At 48.8% G+C, this 8,242-nt stretch overlaps 2 non-coding genes across 2 annotated transcripts; both read left to right on the forward strand.

Moving 5' to 3' along the window:
* Positions 1 to 2,358: 2,358 nt before the first annotated feature.
* Positions 2,359 to 2,431, forward strand: TRNAA-AGC (transfer RNA alanine (anticodon AGC)). The gene has a single exon. It is a non-coding gene; the product is annotated as a tRNA-Ala (tRNA).
* Positions 2,432 to 3,209: 778 nt separating this feature from the next.
* Positions 3,210 to 3,299, forward strand: TRNAY-GUA (transfer RNA tyrosine (anticodon GUA)). Its single transcript is given in 2 exon segments — positions 3,210 to 3,246; positions 3,264 to 3,299. It is a non-coding gene; the product is annotated as a tRNA-Tyr (tRNA).
* Positions 3,300 to 8,242: the final 4,943 nt, after the last annotated feature.

The following is an 8,242-nucleotide window of genomic DNA, read 5'->3' on the forward strand; positions in this document are numbered from 1 at the left end:
CGTGAGAGTTTCCCAGAATCCAGTAGTTAAAAAGTGTTCTTAAAATGTAAAAGTCTGTTAGTTATATACTTAGTGGTATATGTAAGGTGCATGTGTTGTATTAATCTGTTTATTTTAAAGTTCTAGGAGGAAATCGCTGCCAGTGAGGTTCCCCACTGTCTGCAATTTGGGGGGCGTGTCATAAACAGATAGCTAAGGGTTAATGTCTCTTTTACCTGGAAAGGAGTAACCTGAAACACCTGACCAGAGGACCAATCAGGAAACAAGATTTCTTTTCAAATCTGGGTGGAGGGAAGTTTTGGGTGTGAGTTCTTTGTTCTTTGTCTTGTGTCTGGGCCCTCTCGGCTATGAGAGTGACTTTGCTATCTCCTGGCTTTCTAATCTTCTGTTTCCAAGTTGTAAGTACAAAGATAGGAAGACCATAGGTTTATATTGTTTTCTTTTGTATTTACATGTGTGTAGTTGCTGGAATGTGTTAAATTGTATTCTTTTTGGATAAGTCTATTTCTTCTTCTTTTTTTCTTTTAAGCAAATGACCCTGTACTTGTCACCTTAATACAGAGAGACCATTTTTATGTCCTTTTCTTTCTTTTTATATAAAGCTTTCTTTTTAAGACCTGTTGGAGTCATGGGGAAATCTCTTTGTGTTAGATTTACTAGCCTGACTTTGCATACCCTCTGGGTGAAGGGCAGAGGGAAGAGATTAGATCTCTCGGTACTTGTGTTTTCCAGGACTGGAAACAGGGAGGGTGGAGTCCCTCTGTTTAGTTTCACGGAGCTTGCTTCTGTATATCTCTCCAGGAACCCAGGGAGGGAACACCTGGAGGGTAGGAGGGGGAAGGGAAATGGTATATACCCCTTTGTTGTAAGACTCAAGGAATTTGAGTCTTGGGGTCCCCCGGGGAAGGTGTTGGGGGAGACAACAGTGAGCTAGGCACTGTATAAATCCCTGGCTGGTGGCAGCGTTATCGGGTCCAAGCTGGTAACTAAGCTTGGAGATTTTCAGGCTAACACCCATATTTTGGACGCAAAGGTCCAGATCTGGGAAAAATGTTATGACAGATGGTCTCTGGAAAGGTATATTTGGTTGAAAGGCAAGAAAGGGGAGCAGCGTTCTTTGCTATGCCAGGTGTCCTTGTTGAGCGGAGGTCCTTTCCGAGGGGGTGTGCAAGCTTAAAGGTAGTTTGTTTTGCGGTGTGAAGCGTGTGACGATGCGGTTCTGGCGGGACCCAACTGAGAGTGCCAATTCAGGACCAATTGCTCAAACAGAGCAGTCACAGCCCAAGGCTGGGGTTTTTCCACCTCTAAGGCAAACTAAACCAGCCAGACAAAAATGACTTCGGTTTCACCCCACTGGCTAACCACAAGTCACACAAGCAATTTCCTTAGACACTCCAGTCTCCCAGTATCAACACCAGTGCCACTCGTCTTGGGGATGAATGGTTATGAAAACCAACACCCCAGTAAAATAAAAAGGTTCTCTTGATCCCAAAGGAGCAAGCCCCAGACCCAGGTCAATAGACACATCAGAGCTTACACACAAATCACGCTGTTGCCAATCCTTTAGAATCTAAAATCTAAAGGTTTAGTCATAAAGGGAAAAAGGTAGAGGTGAGGGCTAGAAGTGGTTAAACAGAATGAATTACATACAGTAATGGCAAAGTTCTTAGTTCAGGCTTGTAGCAGTGATGGAGTAAACTGCAGGTTCAAATCAATTCTCTAGAGAACATCCCCCACTGGGATGGGTCATCAGTCCTTTGTGTAGAGCTTCAGTTTGTAGCAAAGTCCCTCCAGAGGTAAGAAGCAGGATTGAAGACCAGATGGAGGTGAGGCATCAGCCTTAGATAGGCACTTGCACGTGTAAGAACACTTCTTTGTTCTTACTGTGGAAAATTACAGCAAAATGGAGTTTGGAATCACATGGGCAAGTTCCTGCATACTTTGCTGAGTCACAGGGCGTATCTGCCTCCTCTCAATGGGTCGATTGTGTAGCTGATGGTCATTAATGGGCCATCAAGCAGGCTAAGCAGAGCTAACACCCACTTGTCTGGGATCTTTCCCAGTAACACAGCGCAAGTTTGAAATATAGACAGTATACAGCCAATATTCATAACTTCAACTACAACATGATACAGACATAGAGACAGCACAATCATCACCAGTAACCCGTAACCTGGTCTTAGAGACCTTATATGACCCCCTTTACATAGGATCTGGTGCCACTACAGGACCTTGGTTGCAACCCATGTTCTATATGGTCCCAGTTTATATCAATAACGTCACAAAGCGATCGCTGGATGGGGTTTGTGCTGAGTTGACAGTGCGTGGCGGAGGGGGCAGGGTGTGTGGTGTGGGCATGGGGAATTAGCTCAAATGGTAGAGCGCTCGCTTAGCATGCGAGAGGTAGTGGGATCGATGCCCGCATTCTCCAGGCTGTTGCTCTTTCTCCTGTTCTCATCCCCACCCACCTGCACCATTTATGTCTGCGCAGAAAGGAGCATTGCGGTCCGCTCTTGGCTTGGCGGTAAGCCTTTTGTACCGAGGGAGCAAAAGGGGCAACTTCTCTTTCAGGAGTGTGTGTGTGTGTGTGTGTGTGTGTGAGTTCTTTTCTGTTGCCAGTCGCTTTGCATTTGTTTTTCCTGAGGTAGGCGTGGGAGGCCGAGTCAGGCGTGAAAGGCTATGAGCGGGAATGTGTCAATAATTGACGAAGGGGAAGGGGAATGGACTGTGAAAATGTTGTGGTTTAAAAGGCCCCGTTGAAGCCAGGCAGGAGGCCCTGAACATGTTTTCCATTGCACCACCGTCCCTGTTCTGAGTGGGAATCAGGGCTGGGATCCCAACATTGTGCTGCGCGTGCTTGAGACAATCCTGGGTCCTTTGCGGGTCAGGGGGAGGATGCGGTGTCCCGGCTAGGAGGCAGGGCTAGCGTCGCGCCCCCGGCGTTCCGTTCTTACCTTGCGGCCTTGTCTTCGTGCCAGGCCTGTTAGGGAGCCTTTGAGCGGTAGCTGTGTGCGGGCTTCCCGGTGGGTGAATTGAGGGTAAACTAGGCGGCTGCCCAGCCCCCGGGGCAGCCGTGAGGATGAAGGGCTAGGTGTGTGTCGCTTATTCCTTTCAAGGGCTGGGCAGAGGCAAGCCTATAATTATGCGTAAGTGCCAGTGGCAGTTCTGCCTGACACCTTGAGTGACTCGTGTCCCTTTGCTCCTGTCTTCCTTCGATAGCTCAGCTGGTAGAGCGGAGGACTGTAGGCTTTGTTCCCCTGGGAATCCTTAGGTCACTGGTTCAACTCCGGCTCGAAGGAGTGGGCTTTTGTTTCCTCGGTTACATGCTCTTCTTTAGAGCGCCCACTCTGGCCACCGCCATGTTTCCCTCCATTCGTGCGACGAGACTGGCCACTGGAAGTCTGCTGCATTTAAAGCACCACTTGCCACTACTTTCATCTACCATGCCTGTTTCCAAGTACCTAGGCCACGGTTTACGCCTGTATAGGCAGAGTTCCTTTCTCTTCACCCTCCCGCACTCACAGCGTAGACATCTAGCTATGGATCTCGGGCTTCGGAGTGGCATTTCTCACCCTGGTAGCGGGGCGCCTTTGTTCTTAACAGAGACCGGCCGTAGCTATGTCCCCAAGTCGTCTCTGTTTTTTTTTTGCATGGGGCAGAGGTGCCGCGGGGACGTAGTTTCTGGTGGCAGAGAGTGGGCTAACGTAGGGTGGGGGGATAGGAAAGGCCCTTTAGTGGCTGAGAGTGCCTTGTCCTTCAGGCTCAACTGATTGTGTGCGCTGCTGAAAGCGGGCTATTATGCTCCCCGTTGTAGCAATGTGTGCGTTTCAGTGGTTTGCTCTCTCTTTGTCCATCTTTCCCCAGCGTCACAGAGCTCAGTTTATGGAGTAGCGTGAGGGAGCGGTTCCATTTCTTTCCGTTTTGGGCTTTTGTCCATCCCATTGGTAGAGCTGGGATTTCTTTGGGCAACCGTGACTGCACAGAGTGTGTAAAAGGCTTCTGGCGGAGAATTGCTACAAGCCTGATCTGGCGGACTTTCTGGCAAGGAGCTGCCGGGCTATGCGTAGATAATCCGAAGCTTTGCTGTCCTCGGCCTAGGCGGGCAGGGAGGCAACTCGTCCCCTTTCCTTTGCCGTTTTTGCTCTTCTTGTTGTCATGAGCAGAGGCGTTAGGTGTGTGTGGGAGTGCAAAGCCTGGGCGTGTGTGAGTTTCTGTGATGGTCTCTGGAAAGGTGTATTTGGTTGAAAGGCAAGAAAGGGGAGCAGCGTTCTTTGCTATGCCAGGTGTCCTTGTTGAGCGGAGGTCCATTCCGAGGGGGTGTGCAAGCATAAAGGTAGTTTGTTTTGCGGTGTGAAGCGTGTGACGATGCGGTTCTGGCGGGACCCAACTGGGAGTGCCAATTCAGGACCAATTGCTCAAACAGGGCAGTCACAGCCTGTCATAACTTAGTCCCAGCTTTGGACCTTAGCGTCCAAAATATGGGGGTTAGCATGAAAACCTCCAAGCTTAGTTACCAGCTTGGACCTGGTACGGCTGCCACCGCCCAAAAAATTAGAGTGTTTTGGGGCACTCTGGTCCCCACAAAAACCTTCCCTGGGGACCCCAAGACCCAAATCCCTTGAGTCTCACAACAAAGGGAAATAATCCTTTTTCCCTTCCCCCCTCCAGGTGCTCCTGGAGAGATACACAGAAGCAACCTCCGTGAATTCAAGCAGAGGGAGTCCACCCTCTGTAATTCCAGTCCTGGAAACAAAAGCACTTTCCTCTTCACCCAGAGGGAATGCAAAATCAGGCTAGCAAATCCAACGCACACAGATCTCCCCCTGATTTCTTCCTCCCACCAATTCCCTGGTGAGCTGCAGACCCAATTCCCTGGAGTTTCCCCACTAAAGAAAAACTCCAACAGGTCTTAAAAAGAAAGCTTTATATAAAAAGAAAGAAAAATACATAAAAATGGTCTCTCTGTATTAAGGTGACAAATACAGGGTCAATTGCTTAAAAGAATATTGAATAAACAGCCTTATTCAAAAAGAATACAAATCAAAGCACTCCAGCCACTATAGACATGTAAATACAAAAACAACAAAACCATGTTTGGTACTCACACTTGGAAACAGAAGATTAGAAAACAGAAATCACTTCTCAAAGCTGAGAGAAAAGCAGGCAGACAGACAAAGACTCAGACACAAACTTTTCTCCACCCAGAGTTGAAAAAATCCAGTTTCCTGATTGGTCCTCTGGTCAGGTGCTTCAGGTGAAAGAGACATTAACCCTTAGCTATCTGTTTATGACACAGCCCAAGGCTGGGGTTTTTCCACCTCTAGGGCAAACCAAACCAGCCAGACAAAAATGACTTCGGTTTCACCCCACTGGCTAACCACAAGTCACACAAGCAATTTCCTTAGACACTCCAGTCTTCCAGTATCACCACCAGTGCCACTCGTCTTGGGGATGAATGGTTATGAAAACCAACACCCCAGTAAAAGAAAAAGGTTCTCTCGATCCCAAAGGACCAAGCCCCAGACCCAGGTCAATAGACACATCAGATCTTACCCACAAATCACGCTGTTGCCAATCCTTTAGAATCTAAAATCTAAAGGTTTAGTCATAAAGGGAAAAAGGTAGAGGTGAGGGCGGAGTAAACTGCAGGTTGAAATCAAGTCTCTGGAGAACATCCCCCGCTGGGATGGGTCATCAGTCCTTTGTGTAGAGCTTCAGTTTGTAGCAAAGTCCCTCCAGAGATAAAAAGCAGAATTGAAGACCAGATGGAGGTGAGGCATCAGCCTTAGATAGGCACTTGCAGGTGTAAGAACACTTCTTTGTTCTTACTGTGGAAAATTACAGCAAAATGGAGTTTGGAGTCACATGGACAAGTCCCTGCATACTTTGCTGAGTCACAAGGCGTATCTGCCTCCTCTCAATGGGTCGATTGTGTAGCTGATGGTCATTAATGGGCCATCAAGCAGGCTAAGCAGAGCTAACACCCACTTGTCTGGGATCTTTCCCAGTAACACAGCGCAAGTTTGAAATATAGACAGTATACAGCCAATATTCATAACTTCAACTACAACATGATACAGACATAAAGACAGCATAATCATAACCAGTAACCCGTAACCTGGTCTTAGATACCTTATATGACCCCCTTTACATAGGATCTGGTGCCACTACAAGACCTTGGTTGCAACCCATGTTCTATATGGTCCCAGTTTATATCAATAACGTCACAAAGCGATCGCTGGATGGGGTTTGCGCTGAGTTGACAGTGCGTGGAGGAGGGGGCAGGTCTCCTGGTGTGGGCATGGGGAATTAGCTCAAATGGTAGAGCGCTCGCTTAGCTTGCGAGAGGTAGTGGGATCGATGCCCGCATTCTCCAGGCTGTTGCTCTTTCTCCTGTTCTCATCCCTGCCCGTCTGCACACAAAGGAGCGTTGTGGTCCGTGCTTGGCTTGGCGGTAAGCCTTTTGTCCCGAGGGAGCAAAAGGGGCAACTTCTCTGTCAGGAGTGTGTGCATGTGTGTGTGTGTGAGTTCTTTTCTGTTGCTAGTCGCTTTGCGTTTGTTTTTCCTGAGATAGGCGTGGGAGGCCGAGTCGGGTGTGAAAGGGTACGAGTGGGAATGTGTCAATAATTGACGAAGGGGAAGGGGAATGGACTATGAAAATGTTGTGGTTTAAAAGGCCCCGTTGAAGCCAGGCAGGAGGCCCTGAACATGTTTTCCATTGCACCACCGTCCCTGTTCTGAGTGGGAATCAGGGCTGGGGTCCCAACACTGTGGTGCACATGCTTGAGACAATCCCGGGTCCCTTGCGGGTCAGGGGGAGGATGCGGCGTCCCGGCTAGCAGGCAGGGCTAGCGTCGTGCCCCCGGCGTTCCTTTCTTACCTTGCGGCCTTGTCTTCGTGCCATGCCTGTTAGGGAGCCTTTGAGCGGTAGCTGTGTGCTGGCTTCCTGGTGGGTGAATTGAGGGTAAACTAGGCTGCTGCCCAGCCCCCGGGGCAGCCGTGAGGATGAAGGGCTAGGTGTGTGTCGCTTATTCCTTTCAAGTGCTGGGCAGAGGCAAGTCTATAATTATGCATAAGTGCCAGTGGCAGTTCTGCCTGACACCTTGAGTGACTCATGTCCCTTTGCTCCTGTCTTCCTTTGATAACTCAACTGGTAGAGTTGAGGACTGTAGACTTCGTTCCCCTTAGAAACCTTAGGTCGCTGGTTCAACTGCGGCTCGAAGGAGTGGGCTTTTGTTTCCTCGGTTACATGCTCTTCTTTAGAGCGCCCACTCTGGCCACCGCCATGTTTCCCTCCATTCGTGCAAGACTGGCCGCTGGAAGTCTGCTGCATTTAAAGCACCACTTGCCACTATTTTCATCTACCACGCCTGTTTCCAAGTACCTAGGCCACAGTTTACGCCTGTATAGGCAGAGTTCCTTTCTCTTCACCCTCCCGCACTCACAGCGTAGACATCTAGCTATGGTGCATGGGCAGCATGCGGAGCTTTCCTGATTGCCCCTAAACCTAGGGGCCAGAGATGCCGGCTACCTCCAGGGATCTGGTCAAAGCCAGGGCAGGCAGAGAGCCTGCCTTAGCCACACTGCGCCACAGAGCAGACTTTTAACAGCCTGGTCAACAGTGCTGAGGGGAGACACCAGTGTCCCTTATCGACCAGACGTTGCAGTCAAAAACTGGAAGTCTGGCAACCCTAATTGGAGGTTTACAGAAGGTGTTTAGGGTCTTCAGAAGGAAAACTCAGAACAGATACCATTTCCCACTCGCGTTACACTTAAACCATGAGGCAAAACAGAAGCCTCTGTTCTGTCAGAAGCGCCAGCTGAATTGCTTTTTCAATTGTAGTCAACAAACCAGATTGCCATAAGCTGAACTTTAAGACCCTCAAGTACACTGGACAAATTGGAGGAAAAGCATCGAAAAATCTTGATTATGTCTTTTTCTTAGTCTCCAACCCAGTGCTTTCAGTTCATCTGGCCTGCCAAGTTGTGACACCATCGCATCCGAGAAAAGCTGAGTTTTTCATAAGCTGCACATGCAATTTTCTTGCTCAGGAGAAGTGGAGTGGAAGCTCATCTTTGCACATTTCTGATGCTTTGTAGTCTAAGACTGGGCAATGATTGCTGTATAGTTATGAGAGCATGGGGCTAAAACAAACATTTTCTGAGTTCTATTCCCAATTGCCACCGACTTGTGGTGGGATTTTGGGCAAATCCTTTAGCTTCTTTCTACCTCTGTTGATCC

The sequence above is a fragment of the Gopherus flavomarginatus genome, chromosome 2 (assembly GCF_025201925.1).
Source record: "Gopherus flavomarginatus isolate rGopFla2 chromosome 2, rGopFla2.mat.asm, whole genome shotgun sequence".
Lineage (NCBI taxonomy): Eukaryota > Metazoa > Chordata > Testudines > Testudinidae > Gopherus > Gopherus flavomarginatus.